This window comes from Calidris pugnax, unplaced genomic scaffold, assembly GCF_001431845.1.
Source record: "Calidris pugnax isolate Ruff unplaced genomic scaffold, ASM143184v1 scaffold1335, whole genome shotgun sequence".
Classification (NCBI taxonomy): domain Eukaryota; kingdom Metazoa; phylum Chordata; class Aves; order Charadriiformes; family Scolopacidae; genus Calidris; species Calidris pugnax.
The window spans coordinates 1-20,541 of NW_015092328.1; the positions used below are offsets into that span (position 1 = coordinate 1).

At 51.2% G+C, this 20,541-nt stretch overlaps 2 pseudogenes; both read right to left on the bottom strand.

Annotated features, from left to right (window-relative positions):
- Positions 1-200: 200 nt before the first annotated feature.
- On the bottom strand, positions 201-8,630 carry LOC106900320 (annotated as a pseudogene).
- A 4,329-nt stretch (positions 8,631-12,959) lies between these two features.
- Positions 12,960-18,699, bottom strand: LOC106900321 (annotated as a pseudogene).
- Between the last annotated feature and the right edge of the window lie 1,842 nt (positions 18,700-20,541).

The window sequence follows — 20,541 nt, forward strand, 5'->3', positions numbered from 1 at the left end:
AGCTGCAGGGACAGCAGGGAAGCCTGTGGTGGGAGCGGTGCAGGGAAGGAGAGGAGCTCTGCCCTGTCCTCAGGGAGTCGGGCAGTGGGGCCCCGAGGTGACAGACGCTCCCCAGTCCCGCTGCCGGCGGCTCCTGCCCTTGATGTCCAGGGGCTCAGCACGCCCTGCCCTGTGTCCCTGGCCAGCTTTCCAATGGGTACCTGGCACACGCTGTGTGTCTCCTCACAGGTGTGAAAGAAGAGCGGGAGCAGGCCCCTTCGCACGTGCTCCTTCATCCTCTTCTTGTCCTTCCCCACCACAGTCTCCAGCAGCTCTCTGAAGAGGCTGATGGAGAGCTCTCGCAGCCGGCTGGACTCCTGGGAGGGAAGAGGGGCAGGAGCTTCTCCGCCAGCTGCACAGCAATGGGGCTGGCCTTCTTCCTCTCCAGGGAACCCTTCACGTTCCTGAAGATGAGCAGGACGTTCATCTTGATATCGGTGGTGTGGCCGTGCTGGAGCAACTCCATGAGCTGTGGCAGGAGGCCCTGCAGTTTGCTTGCCTGTACAAAAGAGAGTGTTCTTGTTTGAGAAAGGCTCCAAGAGCAGCCCAGCAATAATGCTCTGGTCACTGAGCACCCGCCTCCCGTCCGGCGTCCTGGCAGGTGGTGGCACAGGCGTCTCTGCGGCAGCCTCCTGGCAGGTGGTGGCCATGGGCACACGGATGGGGACGCGGGAGGGCAGGGAGGGCAGGAAAGCAAAGACGCCCCGTCCCCATCTCAGCCGCCCCCTTTTCCCGCAGGCCCGAGGGGGCAGATGGCTGGGGAACCCTTCCTGCCTGGAAAGCCCCCCAGGCAGCCACCAGCCCCCCCAAGGCATTTGGAGCAGTCATCCCACTGCCCGTCCCCCAGCCACGGCCAAGCCACCACCTCACCCACTGCCCCAGCCCCCGGCTGCCAACGTGCCCCCCTTGGTGCCTCCCCTGCTCACCACGTCAGGTCTCTGCCACAGCAGGAAGAGGCGTCTGAGCAACAGGCAGGCTATCACCAGGCTGGGATGGCTCTGAGAGGTGTTACCAAGCTGCTGAAGCTCACCGGAGGCCATCAGCTGAAAGAAACACCGCAGGGAGACCCTGGCAGAGCCTACAGGGCTGGCTGGAGGGGAGCAAGGCCTTCTCCCTTTTGTCAAGGAAACTCACAGCCAAGTGAAGGAGGCAGGCTTTGTCTCTGGCCAAGGCGCCTGGGCTGCGTGTTTTCCTGCCCTGGAGATGGCTGAGCAGCTCCTCTAAGATCTTCTCCAGAGCCTGAGGGACGCAGAGCATCACCTCCCACATGGCTGCGCCATTGCTGCCAGCCAGAGCACTCTGTCAGCAGGGCCGCTGGGCCACAGCAGCGTGGCCGGGGACAGCCCCGCGTCAGACGACGGCCCCTGCCCCTCGGTTGGGATGCCCTGGGCAGCCGGAGGGGGCTGAGCTCCCTGTGGGGCTGGGAGGAGCGTGGTGGCCCTGGGCTGGCTTGGCCAGCTTTGGCTGCTGCAGGCCTGGTTGCTGCAGGCCTGGTGAAGAGGGATTGTTTTTTTTCAAGGGAGAGGATGAAGTTGGTTAAAGAGTAGGACTTGAGAGGTGGGAAAAGAGTGAAATGGGAATGAAAGGTTAAGCAAAGGAAATGATCAGGGCTGTTTGGGGATACCCTTCAAGTAGCCCTGCATCTGAGCAACCTTGCCTGAAGCAGGACAAGAAAGCTGCAGCTCCTCTGGCTGTACCAACATCTGACTGACTGCCATGGACACAGGAACCCCTGCTGTCACCACTTCCTTACTCAGGCATGATTTACCTTTGGCAAGTCCATGCTGACTGCTTTTGGACACATTCTTCTCTTTCAGGGCCCCAGAAACGTCACCCAAGAGGACTCTCCTTGGTGGCACCCTAATCACTCCAGGGAGCTTGTACAGCCTGTGGGTCCCTGGGCTGGGCCTCTTTCAAAGATGGGGCAACATTGGCTTGGCCTCACTCACAGGAGAGCTCCACCAATCCTGTCACCTTCCAAAGGCGACATTCCAAAGAAATCTCAGTCTTCCCTTGGGACTTCACGACAGCTATTTTGCCTCTTATATGGTGTCTTGTGTTTCTCTGATCTTTCCTATACTTACACTTGTCCTGATCATTTCCAAAGTCACCTTTTCAGATGCAGACTGTCTGGGAAAAGGTCCTTTCAATTACCATCCAGTTTTCTCCTCCCTTTACTCTTTGTTCATTCAGATACCTCTCACCTCTGCTGCTGCTTTCACCTTCAGGGAGTGAAACTTTGCCTGTCTTTCAGTAATTAATTATCTCCTTAGCCAGCTCTTTAATTGTGTTTATATCTATCCTTTTGTATCTACCTACCTCAAAGATTTCTCCTAAGATTATCCCTGTAGAAAGGCAACCTCATGAGAGGTGGCTTGTACTTGGCATATGATTACACAGTGGTTTATTCTTTATGAAAACTCTTTGTGCTTTACTTTTCTTTTCTGAAGAACAGGCAGAATTCCCCTGTGGCTGTGAGCACCCAGGTCTCGGAGGAGAGCAGGTGGGAGATGGTGCAATGGAGCTGTCACATCCAGACCTGACTGGAGAAGCCTGATGCAAGGCAAAACATTGATGTCAGTCCCAGGTGGGCAAGGTCAGACCTGGTGGGACTGGGGAGGTGAGTGATGAGCAAAGCTGTCCATACAGTGATGGACATCAAGGGACTGCTTTTCCTGACCTGTCCAGACTCCTGAGGGGACCCTCTGCCTCAGCATCACTTGGAGAATGCTTCTATCACCTCCTCTTTAAACTGAACACAATTAAAATACATCCTTTAGAATCAAGAAGCCTTTTTCATTAGATGCACTTTGAAATCTTCCTCCTTAACTACACCACAAAACCTCCCCAATTAGCGGTACAAATCTGGAAGAAAGTGACATAGAGATGAATATCTTGCTAAAGATTTCTGTCTTTTAATGAGCCCCATGGGATATTTGCTGCTGAGCCCATGAACCTCAGATACTGAGAGAAGACTGAAGAAAGTGCTCCAGAAATCAGAAGCCAAACCCACATTTCCTGGAAATGTTAACGAGCCCCACTGAGGGCAGTTACTGCCAAAGGCTCCCCAGGGACTCGTTAGAACAGACAATTGGAGGCTGTGATTGCAGCAGGCAAAGGCAGAGGGCAGGTGGCTGTAATGCTGAGGAACCCCTGGCTTTGTTTGAGGAAGCAGAAAGGCCAAGGCCTCACCCCCAGGCCCTGGCAAGGCAGCTCCTGCTCCTCACTTGTGGCTCAGGGCTCTTCCTGGGGGCAGTGGGATGTGAGGGGGAGCAGTGCCCAGGGCAGGACAATTCTGTGATACCTCCTGGCCTCCCAAAGAAGGGGCGAGGATGAAACAAAGTCCTGCGCCTCAAAAGAATCAGAGTCATAACATCATTTTTCTTTGAAAGGACCTTTAAGATCATTGAGTCCAACTGTAAACCTCAAATTTCCAAGTCCAACAATAACCCATGTCCCTATGTACCACATCTAAACATCTTTTAAACACCTCCATGATGGTGACTCAGCCACTTCCCTGGGCAGCCTGTTCCAGTGCTTGACAAACCTTTCAGTGAGGAAATTTTTGCCAATATCCAACCTCCATCTCCCATGGAGAAACTTGATGACCTTTTCTTCTGGTTCTATCACTCCTTACTTGGGAGAGAAGACTAACACCAACCTCCCTATAACCTCCTTTCAGTAGGTATAGAGAGCAACAAGGTCCTCATCCTCCTTTTCTCCAGGTTGAACAACCCCAGTTCCCTCAGCCACTCATCACCAGACTTGTGCTCCAGACCCCTCACCAGATTTTTTGCTCTTCTTTGGGAATGCTCCAGGACCTCCACGTCTTTCTTTCTCCATGTCTTTCTCAAGGGCCTGAACCATGTCTACTACAGGGGGATGATCACTCCCCTAGTCCTGCTGGCCACAATGTTCCTGATACAGGCCAGGATGCTGTTGGCCTTCTTGGCCACCTGGGCACACTGCTGGCTCATATTTAGCCAGATCTCGACCAACACCCCCATAGGCTTTTCCACCAGGCAGCTCTAGCCACTCTTCCACAAGCCTGGAGCATCCATGGGGTTGGTGTGACCCAAGGGCAGGATCCGGCACTTGGCCTTGTTGAACATCACACCGATGGCCTCGGCCCATTGAACCAGCCTGTCCAGATCCCTCTGCAGAGCCTTCCTACCCTCAAGCAGATCAACACTGTCACCCGACTTGGCAAACTTACTGAGGGTGCACTTGATCACTTTGTCCTGGTCGTTGATAAAGATATCAAAGAGAAATGGCCCCAGTACTGAGACCTGGGGGACACCACTCATGACTGGCCTCCAACTGGATTGAACTCCATTCACCACCACTCTTTGGGCCCAGCCTCGAGCCAGTTTTTTATCCATCAAAGAGCAGTCCCATCCAAGCCATGAGCAGCCGGTTTCTCCAGGAGAAAGCTGTGGGAAAAGGTGTCAAACGCTTCACTGAACTCTGGGGAAACAACATTCTCTCATCCACCAAGGGGGTCACCTTGTCATAAGAGGAGATCAGGTTTGTCCAGCAGGACCTGCCTTTCACAAACGCATGCTTACTGGGCCTGTTTGTTCTGTTCCTGCCTGTTGTGTCTAAAGGAATGAAGTTTTGATATTTGTCTGTCAGAGTCACAGGAAAAGACTGCCAGTGAGTCAGATTCACAAAAAAAACCCCAAATGATTTCTTTTACTGAGAACCTCAGAACAGATTTGAGATTGTCGTTGACAAATTCACTAACTACAACAGCGCTATGAATTAAGGTTAATATTGCTGGCAGAAATAATGACAGTAGAATAACCCAGGGTTTCTATTCACCAGAGGGTGAAAGGCGCAGCACTGACCCAGAATGGCCTGGGGTGGAGGGAGAGAATGCAGCCCCTTGACTGGTCCCTCAGGTATCGAGGTTCTTCTCTCCCAATTTAACAGTCATTTTCTCCGTCTTTTTATCCCCACAATTAGGAAGTTTCCCTCCCTCAGGTGATGAGTAGTATGATTTGGGTGAAGAGATGAGTGCTATAGTCATATATGTGTCACATCATGTCTGTAATTCTCATTAGCATATGCCATGTTTTAAACTTTAATATACATTTCTCAGGCAATGAAGGAAAGGTCACTCATCAGACATGACAGCCCTTTGAAGAAACAAAGACCTGCACAGGTTCCTGTTAGCTTCTTGCCTTTGCTGACCAAAAGCAGGGCTGTCCTGCCTCCACAGGGCTCCCTCCTGATCCTCATCCTGTCAGAGCCAGGAGAGTCCCCACTCCCCTGGGGGGCACAAGAGATGGCAAGGCCAGTCTGAATCATTCTTTGAGCACAGACTTCAACTCATTATCCAAGTTCCACAGTGCCATGACGTGTCCTGGCACTCAGGAGGATCTGCTCTGTAACCTTCCCATGTACCAAGGTCAGACGGACAGGCCTGTAGTTCCCTCTTGGTTTCCCTTCTTCTGGGTGGGCGTCACATTTGGAAGCCTCCAGTCAACTGGGACCTCCCTGTTTAGCCAGGACTGCTGGGAAAGGATGGACAGTGGATTGGTGAGCACATTCACCATCTGCCTCAGTACCCTTGGGTGGATCCCACCCGGACCCATAGACGTGTGTGTCCAAGTGCTGTGTTAGGTCACTCACCATTTCCCCTTGAATTATGAATGACTCGTTCCGCTCCCTGTCCCTGTCTATTAGATCAGGGGGAGTGGTACTCAGGGAACAACTGCTCCTACTACTAAATATTGAGGCAGAAAAGGCATCAAGTATTTCAGCATTTTCCTCATCTGTGCTCACTATATTTCTCCTGTCTAATAATGGATGGAGACTCTCCTTTATCCTCCTTTTATTTCTACTGTATTGATAGAAATATTTTTTATTAACATCTGAAAGCAGATTACATTCCAGTGATCTGGCCAAGCTAATTTTCTCCCCACAGAGCCTCACAAGATCTTTGTAGTCCCCAGGAGTGCCCTGTCCCTTCTTCCAAAGGCCACAAACTCTCCTTTTCTCCCTGAGTTGTGACCAGAGCTCTCTGTTCAGCCAGGCTGGCCTGGTGAGAGACGTGAGAGAAATTTCCTTGCGATGTTGGGGGCTGTTCCTGGCGTCACACACAGCAATGTTAGGGCTCTGACAGGGGTGTTCATGCAGGAGTCCTTCCCTGTCACAGGCAGAGGCCCTGTAGCAGACTCCCTGGCCTCCTGTGGCCAGTCCCAGAGACTGGCAGCACCTCAACCCTGCGGTGTATGTCCTGCTCTGCACCTCTTTGAGGTGACCCTCAACATGAGAAATGGACACGGAGACCTTTGTTCAAGGAAGCCCATTCCAGTGCTGCATCCAGGGGGCTTCCCAGGAGACCTTACTCTCCAAGTGAAGTGACCTTGAGAAACTGTCTTTCCCAGAGACCTTAGAGAACCCCCAGGAACAGCTGATGTCAATTGTGCTCACTGGAGTTAATCTCACCCCATGCACATCATGTACATGCTGGCATCTCATCCGTACAATACAAACATGGACTTCTTTAGGACAAGAGGAAATGGCCTCAAGTTTCACCAGGGGATGTTTAGATTGGCTATTAGGAAAAAAATTCTACACTGGAGTGGCTATCAAGCACTGGAACAGGCTGCCCAGGGAAGTGGTGGAATTTTCAGCACAGGAGGTGTTTAAAAGTCGGGTAGATGTGGTGCTGAGGGACATGGGTCAGTGGTGATTTTTGTCAGTGTTAGTTTATGCTTGGACTCGATGATCTGAAAGGTCCCATCCAACCTTCTATGATTCTTTAGGATAGCCAGCCTCCCCAAGCTGGGCTGAGAGGCCAGAAGTGGTAGTTTTTACTGGCTGAGTGTGTGACAATTGCCCTGGGGCAGCTTCGCTGGAGTGTCCAGCACTCACAGGACCACAGAAGAACCTGGTGTGCTCCTCCTTCATGTCTTTCCTATGAGGCCTGGCTGTGCAAGGACTCTGTTGTGTGCCCACACCCTGCACACACACACTGTTAAGCTCCATGGTTTTGTTTTCAATTGTGGGGCACTTTCCTGGGAAAAGGAAATACTAACTTTAAAAAAAAGAACAATGACTTCAGTGACTGCCCTGAGGAGTATCGGATATGATGGAGGTATTGTTTGGGATTTCAGCTCTGTAAGGCAGTTGCTCAGTGCCTGTGGTCCCAGGGCTGCCACACAGCAGGACAATGAGCTGCCAGAGCATTCACAGCCTTACAGCAAGGCAAGGGCTCAGAAGGACAGTGTGAAAGCAGAACGAGAATAAGTCAGAAAAGACCAAGGCTGGTGCTCCTTGACAGTGCCGTTGTCCCCTCCACCTCTGCTCACAGGCATTGCCTGCAGCTCCACAGAAGGTCTCAAAGAAAGGATCTTGGGAAAAATAGACTCCCTAGAAGGTTTTTTACTTGGTTTAAATACACAGGGAGCATAGGCCTTCTTTTACAACATCTGTGGAACTAGAAATTAGAAGATATGCATAATTAGAAACAGCAGAAATAATGACACTTCTTTGTGGACAGCATTATAGAAAGAAAACAGTGCCAAAATCACAAGCTCAAACCAAAACCAAAAAAAACCTACAGAAGATGGGCTTGGCCTGTAGTGAGTTACATTATGAGTGATTTGCAGAACAAGACAGTTTCTAGCTTCTGAAAATCATGTGGTCATCAGTTTCCACACTGCAACTTGGAGGTCTTTGTTCCTCATGCTGTAGATGAGGGGGTTCACTGCTGGAGGAACAACTGAGTACAGCAGAGCCACCACCAGGTCTAGAACAGGGGAGGAGATGGAGCGGGGCTGAATGTGGGCAAACACTGCAGTGCTGATAAGCAGAGAGACCACGGCCAGGTGAGGGAGGCACGTGGAAAAGGCTTTGTGCCGTCCCTGCACGGAGGGGATCCTCAGCACGGCCCTGAAGATCTGCATGTAGGACACCACAATGAAAACAAAACAACCAAATGCAAAACAAACACCAATCACAATAAGCCTAACTTCCCTGAGGTAGGAGTTTGAGCAGGAAAGCTTGAGGATCTGGGGAACTTCACAGAAGAACTGGCCCACAGCATTGCCCTGGCAGAGTGGGATAGAAAATGTACTGGCCGTGTGCAGGAGAGCATTGAGAAACCCACTGCCCCAGGCAGCTGCTGCCATGTGGACACAAGCTCTGCTGCCCAGGAGGGTCACGTAGTGCAGGGGTTTGCAGATGGCAACGTAGCGGTCATAGGCCATGATGGTGAGAAGACAGTACTCTGCTGTAGCATAGAAAAGAAAAAAAAAGACCTGTGAAGCACACCCTTGGAAGGAGATGGCCCTGGTGTCCCAGAGGGAATTGGCCATGGCTTTGGGGAGAGTGGTGGAGATGGAGCCCAGGTCAAGAACAGAGAGGTTGAGGAGGAAGAAGTACATGGGGGTGTGGAGGTGGTGGTCACAGACTACGGTGGTGATGATGAGTCCATTTCCCAGGAGGGCAGCCAGGTAGATGCCCAGGAAGAGCCAGAAGTGCAAGAGCTGCAGCTCCCGTGTGTCTGCAAATGCCAAGAGGAGGAACTGGGTGAAGGAGCTGCTGTTGGACATTTGCTGGTTTTTGTCATGGGGGCTCTGTTGAAAGAACAAAAAGACATGAAAAAATTAGAACGGACTTTTGTGAGTTTCTCAGGCTGGTGCTGGCTGAGTGTGCTGTGAGAAGCAGATGGCTGTTCATGTGCTACTGAGGAGTCAGCTTTGTTCCACTGCAGTGGTTATTTGGGATCTGGTTTGTGACAGCTCTGATGTTCACATGGGGTGTCAGGCTTAATCCACCTTTAATGGAAAAGTTCAAAATCTGCACTCAGGACTCTCTAGAGCGTGGGCTGCAGAGGAGAGGCTGAGCATGTCCTTAGAAGAATTTTGTCCGTGTTCTTTATTTTCCACAACCACACCTGGTGAGTGTTCTTTTGAGGGGTGGAAAGCCTCATTTTTATAACTGAAAATGTGGAGAGTCTTGAGACAGGAGAGGCAAAAAGGCTCAACTCTCTGTGGTTTAGGGCAGAGCCAGGAGAGCTACAGTGTCCATCAGTCATTTTTCCATCTGCCCTGTGTTTTCCCTTGCGCTGCCTTGAGGATGAATTTGCACACAAATCATTCATTAAATAACAAGAACTAACTGAACTCATCTGGGAGCAGTAGAGCACTAGTTCAAAGGACAGATCTGTGAACTCTTCTCTGTCCCAACGCAGAGTTGGAGCTGTGATGGAGAGAGCAGGACATGATCCCTCTCCGAGAGAAGTGAAGGACTTGGAGAGGAGAGTGACGACCTCTAAGGAAAGGCTCAGCTCTCCCGAGGATCCTAGGGGAGAGATGTTCCCTTCTGGGGGACAGGTCCCAAGCTCAGCAGGACAGGCAAAGCAGACAGGCAGGAGTCCTGAGGGGGGGAGGTTTTAAAGAGAGAGTCAGCTCATTGCCCAGAAGACACTGCCCAGAAGACATCGCCAGCGAAGACCAAGAGAAAGCTGCCTGAAGGCCCCCTCCCCCAGTGTGTTGGCAGTTTCCCCCCAGCCCCTGCCCATGTCTCTGCTGCCTGGGGCTGTCCCTGCCAGGAGCTGTTTCTCTCTCCCCAGTTCTCCTCCTGCCAGTGCTCCCAGAGCCCATCCCACCTGCTGGCGGCTCAGCTCTGTCCTGCAGTCACCTCCCAGCCACCAGGCACTGCCCAGGGCCATCTCGGGCTGTGCAGGCTCCATGGGGACATCAGCAACCCTGATGAGGCTGGAAAAGCAATACTGATGCTCTCTGTAAGTAGCAGAGTGTTGATTTCTGATGTGTCCCGGTTTATTCACCTCTAAGAGAAACAGATTTGGAATTTCAGTGCCGCCTCCTGAACCAAGAGATTAATTTCTCTGTCCCATTGCCCATCCAGAAAACCCAGAGCAGGACATTGAAAGAAGAAAGAACGGGATCCTTCCCTTTTAGGTAGCCCCTGCCTTGCCGTGCTTCTTGAAAAAGTCCCCTGGGAAATGTCTTGGGGTGATTTGGAGCTATGAGCAATCCTGACCCAGGCACCAGCCTCTCAAGAGCAGAGGGACCCTGTCCTGCCCTACATATGCAGTCCTTCTCCCCGCAGCTCCACGGGGAACTCCCTGGGCAGGCTGAGAGCTGGGCCCTGCAGACGGCAGAGTCCCTGCCCCAGCACACAGCCCCCCCTGGGGTGCAGGGGCCTTGCTCTGAAGGACAGCCTTGGGAATCCCTGGGTGCACCCCCGGGTGCACCCCCAGCTTCACAGCTTTTCAAATTGTCACACAAGAGCCCCCCTTACTCCCCTTACCGATCCCATCAGCTGGGTCTGTGCCAGCTTTAGCAGATCCTTCCAGGAACTACACCGTTGTTGCTCTGCACCCAGAGACTTTCCCTGTCAAGGACTGCAAAGATTTCTCCTCCAGAGAGCTCTCATTCATCCTCCCTGTCCTGACCATCTTTAAGCTCTCTCTCTGCCTGTCTCATTTCCCTGAGATACCCTGGCAGTGCCCTCAGCCCTGCTGCGCTTGGCAGAGGAGCTGCTCCTGGGCAGAGCTGTCTCTCTGCAGCACTGCCCCATGGCTATGAGCTTCCTCTGTCCCAGGAGCCCAGCCCAGCTCGGCAGCAGAGGAACAGCCCAAGGCATTTTAATGATCCCTCTGGTGGGTTTGATGCTGAGTCCATGAGCTTCAGATGCTGAGAAGTTGAAGAAACCTCTCAAGAAGTGAAAGTCAGATTCAAACTCCAAAGTTCCTTGTAGAGTTAATGGGTCCCACTGAGGGCCACCACTGAACAAGTGTCCCCAGGGTCCAGTCAGAGCAGAAAACTGGAGGCAGGCTGGGAGAAGTAAGGTGAAGGTGGCTCTGATGCTGAGGAAACCTTGGTGGGTTTCATTAATATAAAGGGCCAAGGCCTGACCCCAAGCCTCCTGGGAGGGATATCCTGTCCCTCACTCATTCTTCAGGGCTTTTCCTGGGGCGCTGTGATGTGGAGATGTGCAATGCCAAGGACCATGGTCAGACACCTCCCAGGCTCCTGAGTGTGGACAAGGAGGTAATGAGGCCCCAGTGCTGGAAGGATCAGTTGTCTCCTCATAGGCACCAGTGACAGAGGCAGCAACCGTAGCCAAAGACAAGGTTGGCTCTGAGGGGGCTTCCAGTTTTGCCGCATCCCTTGATCTTCACCACAGGCTGTCATACGTTGCCACATCTCCTCTGCCTCTTTCCCTGCAGGCTGCAGTCATCCACCCGGCTCTCCCACCTTGCTGTCACCTTCCTTTGCTGGTATCTCTCCATCTTCCCTGGCTCTTCCTTGGAACACAGAGCTTTGGGCTGATCCAGACTCCTTCTGGGTGATGTGTTGCACAACAGCACTGCCCTGGGAGTGACATCTCCTTCTCCTCGTGTCCAGTCTGGACCTCCCGAGCTACACTTTGGGGCGTTATTTCTTTCTCATGTTGTTTTCCACTATGAAGAAAAGCTCCAGCAGCTCCAAGACCACCCTTCAAGCCCTCTCAGGCGGCTACTTCTATGCTGTCCTCAGTCCCCACACCAGTGAGCCCAGGGCCCTCAGCCTCTCTCTACTGGTCATTGCTTGAGGCCTCCAAACCCCATCTTGGGAGATCTCTGGGCTCTCTCCACAGTGTTTGCAGATGAAAACACAGTGGTCATAGGCCAAGAAAGATGGAGCAAGACTTTTTGCCAAAGCCTGTAGTGGCAGGACAATGGACAATGGTTTTAAATTGACAGAGGGTAGATTTAGAATCATAGAATCATAGAATCGTCTAGGTTGGAAGAGACCCTTGGGATCATCGAGTCCAACCATCTCCCCTACTCTACAAAGTCCTCCCCTACACCATATCCCTCAGTACCGCATCTAAACGGCCCTTAAACACAGCCAGGGATGGTGACTCCACCCCCTCCCTGGGCAGCCTGTTCCAATGCCCGACCACTCTTTGGGTGAAAAATTCCTTCCTAATGTTCAATCTAAACCTCCCCTGTTGGAGCTTGAAGCCGTTCCCTCTCGTTCTGTCACTAATTACCTGTGAGAAGAGACCAGCACCAACCTCTCTACAGTGTCCTTTCACAAATCTCAGTCTTCCCTTGGGACTTCACGACAGCTATTTTGCCTCTTATATGGTGTCTTGTGTTTCTCTGATCTTTCCTATACTTACACTTGTCCTGATCATTTCCAAAGTCACCTTTTCAGATGCAGACTGTCTGGGAAAAGGTCCTTTCAATTACCATCCAGTTTTCTCCTCCCTTTACTCTTTGTTCATTCAGATACCTCTCACCTCTGCTGCTGCTTTCACCTTCAGGGAGTGAAACTTTGCCTGTCTTTCAGTAATTAATTATCTCCTTAGCCAGCTCTTTAATTGTGTTTATATCTATCCTTTTGTATCTACCTACCTCAAAGATTTCTCCTAAGATTATCCCTGTAGAAAGGCAACCTCATGAGAGGTGGCTTGTACTTGGCATATGATTACACAGTGGTTTATTCTTTATGAAAACTCTTTGTGCTTTACTTTTCTTTTCTGAAGAACAGGCAGAATTCCCCTGTGGCTGTGAGCACCCAGGTCTCGGAGGAGAGCAGGTGGGAGATGGTGCAATGGAGCTGTCACATCCAGACCTGACTGGAGAAGCCTGATGCAAGGCAAAACATTGATGTCAGTCCCAGGTGGGCAAGGTCAGACCTGGTGGGACTGGGGAGGTGAGTGATGAGCAAAGCTGTCCATACAGTGATGGACATCAAGGGACTGCTTTTCCTGACCTGTCCAGACTCCTGAGGGGACCCTCTGCCTCAGCATCACTTGGAGAATGCTTCTATCACCTCCTCTTTAAACTGAACACAATTAAAATACATCCTTTAGAATCAAGAAGCCTTTTTCATTAGATGCACTTTGAAATCTTCCTCCTTAACTACACCACAAAACCTCCCCAATTAGCGGTACAAATCTGGAAGAAAGTGACATAGAGATGAATATCTTGCTAAAGATTTCTGTCTTTTAATGAGCCCCATGGGATATTTGCTGCTGAGCCCATGAACCTCAGATACTGAGAGAAGACTGAAGAAAGTGCTCCAGAAATCAGAAGCCAAACCCACATTTCCTGGAAATGTTAACGAGCCCCACTGAGGGCAGTTACTGCCAAAGGCTCCCCAGGGACTCGTTAGAACAGACAATTGGAGGCTGTGATTGCAGCAGGCAAAGGCAGAGGGCAGGTGGCTGTAATGCTGAGGAACCCCTGGCTTTGTTTGAGGAAGCAGAAAGGCCAAGGCCTCACCCCCAGGCCCTGGCAAGGCAGCTCCTGCTCCTCACTTGTGGCTCAGGGCTCTTCCTGGGGGCAGTGGGATGTGAGGGGGAGCAGTGCCCAGGGCAGGACAATTCTGTGATACCTCCTGGCCTCCCAAAGAAGGGGCGAGGATGAAACAAAGTCCTGCGCCTCAAAAGAATCAGAGTCATAACATCATTTTTCTTTGAAAGGACCTTTAAGATCATTGAGTCCAACTGTAAACCTCAAATTTCCAAGTCCAACAATAACCCATGTCCCTATGTACCACATCTAAACATCTTTTAAACACCTCCATGATGGTGACTCAGCCACTTCCCTGGGCAGCCTGTTCCAGTGCTTGACAAACCTTTCAGTGAGGAAATTTTTGCCAATATCCAACCTCCATCTCCCATGGAGAAACTTGATGACCTTTTCTTCTGGTTCTATCACTCCTTACTTGGGAGAGAAGACTAACACCAACCTCCCTATAACCTCCTTTCAGTAGGTATAGAGAGCAACAAGGTCCTCATCCTCCTTTTCTCCAGGTTGAACAACCCCAGTTCCCTCAGCCACTCATCACCAGACTTGTGCTCCAGACCCCTCACCAGATTTTTTGCTCTTCTTTGGGAATGCTCCAGGACCTCCACGTCTTTCTTTCTCCATGTCTTTCTCAAGGGCCTGAACCATGTCTACTACAGGGGGATGATCACTCCCCTAGTCCTGCTGGCCACAATGTTCCTGATACAGGCCAGGATGCTGTTGGCCTTCTTGGCCACCTGGGCACACTGCTGGCTCATATTTAGCCAGATCTCGACCAACACCCCCATAGGCTTTTCCACCAGGCAGCTCTAGCCACTCTTCCACAAGCCTGGAGCATCCATGGGGTTGGTGTGACCCAAGGGCAGGATCCGGCACTTGGCCTTGTTGAACATCACACCGATGGCCTCGGCCCATTGAACCAGCCTGTCCAGATCCCTCTGCAGAGCCTTCCTACCCTCAAGCAGATCAACACTGTCACCCGACTTGGCAAACTTACTGAGGGTGCACTTGATCACTTTGTCCTGGTCGTTGATAAAGATATCAAAGAGAAATGGCCCCAGTACTGAGACCTGGGGGACACCACTCATGACTGGCCTCCAACTGGATTGAACTCCATTCACCACCACTCTTTGGGCCCAGCCTCGAGCCAGTTTTTTATCCATCAAAGAGCAGTCCCATCCAAGCCATGAGCAGCCGGTTTCTCCAGGAGAAAGCTGTGGGAAAAGGTGTCAAACGCTTCACTGAACTCTGGGGAAACAACATTCTCTCATCCACCAAGGGGGTCACCTTGTCATAAGAGGAGATCAGGTTTGTCCAGCAGGACCTGCCTTTCACAAACGCATGCTTACTGGGCCTGTTTGTTCTGTTCCTGCCTGTTGTGTCTAAAGGAATGAAGTTTTGATATTTGTCTGTCAGAGTCACAGGAAAAGACTGCCAGTGAGTCAGATTCACAAAAAAAACCCCAAATGATTTCTTTTACTGAGAACCTCAGAACAGATTTGAGATTGTCGTTGACAAATTCACTAACTACAACAGCGCTATGAATTAAGGTTAATATTGCTGGCAGAAATAATGACAGTAGAATAACCCAGGGTTTCTATTCACCAGAGGGTGAAAGGCGCAGCACTGACCCAGAATGGCCTGGGGTGGAGGGAGAGAATGCAGCCCCTTGACTGGTCCCTCAGGTATCGAGGTTCTTCTCTCCCAATTTAACAGTCATTTTCTCCGTCTTTTTATCCCCACAATTAGGAAGTTTCCCTCCCTCAGGTGATGAGTAGTATGATTTGGGTGAAGAGATGAGTGCTATAGTCATATATGTGTCACATCATGTCTGTAATTCTCATTAGCATATGCCATGTTTTAAACTTTAATATACATTTCTCAGGCAATGAAGGAAAGGTCACTCATCAGACATGACAGCCCTTTGAAGAAACAAAGACCTGCACAGGTTCCTGTTAGCTTCTTGCCTTTGCTGACCAAAAGCAGGGCTGTCCTGCCTCCACAGGGCTCCCTCCTGATCCTCATCCTGTCAGAGCCAGGAGAGTCCCCACTCCCCTGGGGGGCACAAGAGATGGCAAGGCCAGTCTGAATCATTCTTTGAGCACAGACTTCAACTCATTATCCAAGTTCCACAGTGCCATGACGTGTCCTGGCACTCAGGAGGATCTGCTCTGTAACCTTCCCATGTACCAAGGTCAGACGGACAGGCCTGTAGTTCCCTCTTGGTTTCCCTTCTTCTGGGTGGGCGTCACATTTGGAAGCCTCCAGTCAACTGGGACCTCCCTGTTTAGCCAGGACTGCTGGGAAAGGATGGACAGTGGATTGGTGAGCACATTCACCATCTGCCTCAGTACCCTTGGGTGGATCCCACCCGGACCCATAGACGTGTGTGTCCAAGTGCTGTGTTAGGTCACTCACCATTTCCCCTTGAATTATGAATGACTCGTTCCGCTCCCTGTCCCTGTCTATTAGATCAGGGGGAGTGGTACTCAGGGAACAACTGCTCCTACTACTAAATATTGAGGCAGAAAAGGCATCAAGTATTTCAGCATTTTCCTCATCTGTGCTCACTATATTTCTCCTGTCTAATAATGGATGGAGACTCTCCTTTATCCTCCTTTTATTTCTACTGTATTGATAGAAATATTTTTTATTAACATCTGAAAGCAGATTACATTCCAGTGATCTGGCCAAGCTAATTTTCTCCCCACAGAGCCTCACAAGATCTTTGTAGTCCCCAGGAGTGCCCTGTCCCTTCTTCCAAAGGCCACAAACTCTCCTTTTCTCCCTGAGTTGTGACCAGAGCTCTCTGTTCAGCCAGGCTGGCCTGGTGAGAGACGTGAGAGAAATTTCCTTGCGATGTTGGGGGCTGTTCCTGGCGTCACACACAGCAAGGTTAGGGCTCTGACAGGGGTGTTCATGCAGGAGTCCTTCCCTGTCACAGGCAGAGGCCCTGTAGCAGACTCCCTGGCCTCCTGTGGCCAGTCCCAGAGACTGGCAGCACCTCAACCCTGCGGTGTATGTCCTGCTCTGCACCTCTTTGAGGTGACCCTCAACATGAGAAATGGACACGGAGACCTTTGTTCAAGGAAGCCCATTCCAGTGCTGCATCCAGGGGGCTTCCCAGGAGACCTTACTCTCCAAGTGAAGTGACCTTGAGAAACTGTCTTTCCCAGAGACCTTAGAGAACCCCCAGGAACAGCTGATGTCAATTGTGCTCACTGGAGTTAATCTCACCCCATGCACATCATGTACATGCTGGCATCTCATCCGTACAATACAAACATGGACTTCTTTAGGACAAGAGGAAATGGCCTCAAGTTTCACCAGGGGATGTTTAGATTGGCTATTATGCAAAAAATTCTACACTGGAGTGGCTATCAAGCACTGGAACAGGCTGCCCAGGGAAGTGGTGGAATTTTCAGCACAGGAGGTGTTTAAAAGTCGGGTAGATGTGGTGCTGAGGGACATGGGTCAGTGGTGATTTTTGTCAGTGTTAGTTTATGCTTGGACTCGATGATCTGAAAGGTCCCATCCAACCTTCTATGATTCTTTAGGATAGCCAGCCTCCCCAAGCTGGGCTGAGAGGCCAGAAGTGGTAGTTTTTACTGGCTGAGTGTGTGACAATTGCCCTGGGGCAGCTTCGCTGGAGTGTCCAGCACTCACAGGACCACAGAAGAACCTGGTGTGCTCCTCCTTCATGTCTTTCCTATGAGGCCTGGCTGTGCAAGGACTCTGTTGTGTGCCCACACCCTGCACACACACACTGTTAAGCTCCATGGTTTTGTTTTCAATTGTGGGGCACTTTCCTGGGAAAAGGAAATGCTAACTTTAAAAAAAAGAACAATGACTTCAGTGACTGCCCTGAGGAGTATCGGATATGATGGAGGTATTGTTTGGGATTTCAGCTCTGTAAGGCAGTTGCTCAGTGCCTGTGGTCCCAGGGCTGCCACACAGCAGGACAATGAGCTGCCAGAGCATTCACAGCCTTACAGCAAGGCAAGGGCTCAGAAGGACAGTGTGAAAGCAGAACGAGAATAAGTCAGAAAAGACCAAGGCTGGTGCTCCTTGACAGTGCCGTTGTCCCCTCCACCTCTGCTCACAGGCATTGCCTGCAGCTCCACAGAAGGTCTCAAAGAAAGGATCTTGGGAAAAATAGACTCCCTAGAAGGTTTTTTACTTGGTTTAAATACACAGGGAGCATAGGCCTTCTTTTACAACATCTGTGGAACTAGAAATTAGAAGATATGCATAATTAGAAACAGCAGAAATAATGACACTTCTTTGTGGACAGCATTATAGAAAGAAAACAGTGCCAAAATCACAAGCTCAAACCAAAACCAAAAAAAACCTACAGAAGATGGGCTTGGCCTGTAGTGAGTTACATTATGAGTGATTTGCAGAACAAGACAGTTTCTAGCTTCTGAAAATCATGTGGTCATCAGTTTCCACACTGCAACTTGGAGGTCTTTGTTCCTCATGCTGTAGATGAGGGGGTTCACTGCTGGAGGAACAACTGAGTACAGCAGAGCCACCACCAGGTCTAGAACAGGGGAGGAGATGGAGCGGGGCTGAATGTGGGCAAACACTGCAGTGCTGATAAGCAGAGAGACCACGGCCAGGTGAGGGAGGCACGTGGAAAAGGCTTTGTGCCGTCCCTGCACGGAGGGGATCCTCAGCACGGCCCTGAAGATCTGCATGTAGGACACCACAATGAAAACAAAACAACCAAATGCAAAACAAACACCAATCACAATAAGCCTAACTTCCCTGAGGTAGGAGTTTGAGCAGGAAAGCTTGAGGATCTGGGGAACTTCACAGAAGAACTGGCCCACAGCATTGCCCTGGCAGAGTGGGATAGAAAATGTACTGGCCGTGTGCAGGAGAGCATTGAGAAACCCACTGCCCCAGGCAGCTGCTGCCATGTGGACACAAGCTCTGCTGCCCAGGAGGGTCACGTAGTGCAGGGGTTTGCAGATGGCAACGTAGCGGTCATAGGCCATGATGGTGAGAAGACAGTACTCTGCTGTAGCATAGAAAAGAAAAAAAAAGACCTGTGAAGCACACCCTTGGAAGGAGATGGCCCTGGTGTCCCAGAGGGAATTGGCCATGGCTTTGGGGAGAGTGGTGGAGATGGAGCCCAGGTCAAGAACAGAGAGGTTGAGGAGGAAGAAGTACATGGGGGTGTGGAGGTGGTGGTCACAGACTACGGTGGTGATGATGAGTCCATTTCCCAGGAGGGCAGCCAGGTAGATGCCCAGGAAGAGCCAGAAGTGCAAGAGCTGCAGCTCCCGTGTGTCTGCAAATGCCAAGAGGAGGAACTGGGTGAAGGAGCTGCTGTTGGACATTTGCTGGTTTTTGTCATGGGGGCTCTGTTGAAAGAACAAAAAGACATGAAAAAATTAGAACGGACTTTTGTGAGTTTCTCAGGCTGGTGCTGGCTGAGTGTGCTGTGAGAAGCAGATGGCTGTTCATGTGCTACTGAGGAGTCAGCTTTGTTCCACTGCAGTGGTTATTTGGGATCTGGTTTGTGACAGCTCTGATGTTCACATGGGGTGTCAGGCTTAATCCACCTTTAATGGAAAAGTTCAAAATCTGCACTCAGGACTCTCTAGAGCGTGGGCTGCAGAGGAGAGGCTGAGCATGTCCTTAGAAGAATTTTGTCCGTGTTCTTTATTTTCCACAACCACACCTGGTGAGTGTTCTTTTGAGGGGTGGAAAGCCTCATTTTTATAACTGAAAATGTGGAGAGTCTTGAGACAGGAGAGGCAAAAAGGCTCAACTCTCTGTGGTTTAGGGCAGAGCCAGGAGAGCTACAGTGTCCATCAGTCATTTTTCCATCTGCCCTGTGTTTTCCCTTGCGCTGCCTTGAGGATGAATTTGCACACAAATCATTCATTAAATAACAAGAACTAACTGAACTCATCTGGGAGCAGTAGAGCACTAGTTCAAAGGACAGATCTGTGAACTCTTCTCTGTCCCAACGCAGAGTTGGAGCTGTGATGGAGAGAGCAGGACATGATCCCTCTCCGAGAGAAGTGAAGGACTTGGAGAGGAGAGTGACGACCTCTAAGGAAAGGCTCAGCTCTCCCGAGGATCCTAGGGGAGAGATGTTCCCTTCTGGGGGACAGGTCCCAAGCTCAGCAGGACAGGCAAAGCAGACAGGCAGGAGTCCTGAGGGGGGGAGGTTTTAAAGAGAGAGTCAGCTCATTGCCCAGAAGACACTGCCCAGAAGACATCGCCAGCGAAGACCAAGAGAAAGCTGCCTGAAGGCCCCCTCCCCCAGTGTGTTGGCAGTTTCCCCCCAGCCCCTGCCCATGTCTCTGCTGCCTGGGGCTGTCCCTGCCAGGAGCTGTTTCTCTCTCCCCAGTTCTCCTCCTGCCAGTGCTCCCAGAGCCCATCCCACCTGCTGGCGGCTCAGCTCTGTCCTGCAGTCACCTCCCAGCCACCAGGCACTGCCCAGGGCCATCTCGGGCTGTGCAGGCTCCATGGGGACATCAGCAACCCTGATGAGGCTGGAAAAGCAATACTGATGCTCTCTGTAAGTAGCAGAGTGTTGATTTCTGATGTGTCCCGGTTTATTCACCTCTAAGAGAAACAGATTTGGAATTTCAGTGCCGCCTCCTGAACCAAGAGATTAATTTCTCTGTCCCATTGCCCATCCAGAAAACCCAGAGCAGGACATTGAAAGAAGAAAGAACGGGATCCTTCCCTTTTAGGTAGCCCCTGCCTTGCCGTGCTTCTTGAAAAAGTCCCCTGGGAAATGTCTTGGGGTGATTTGGAGCTATGAGCAATCCTGACCCAGGCACCAGCCTCTCAAGAGCAGAGGGACCCTGTCCTGCCCTACATATGCAGTCCTTCTCCCCGCAGCTCCACGGGGAACTCCCTGGGCAGGCTGAGAGCTGGGCCCTGCAGACGGCAGAGTCCCTGCCCCAGCACACAGCCCCCCCTGGGGTGCAGGGGCCTTGCTCTGAAGGACAGCCTTGGGAATCCCTGGGTGCACCCCCGGGTGCACCCCCAGCTTCACAGCTTTTCAAATTGTCACACAAGAGCCCCCCTTACTCCCCTTACCGATCCCATCAGCTGGGTCTGTGCCAGCTTTAGCAGATCCTTCCAGGAACTACACCGTTGTTGCTCTGCACCCAGAGACTTTCCCTGTCAAGGACTGCAAAGATTTCTCCTCCAGAGAGCTCTCATTCATCCTCCCTGTCCTG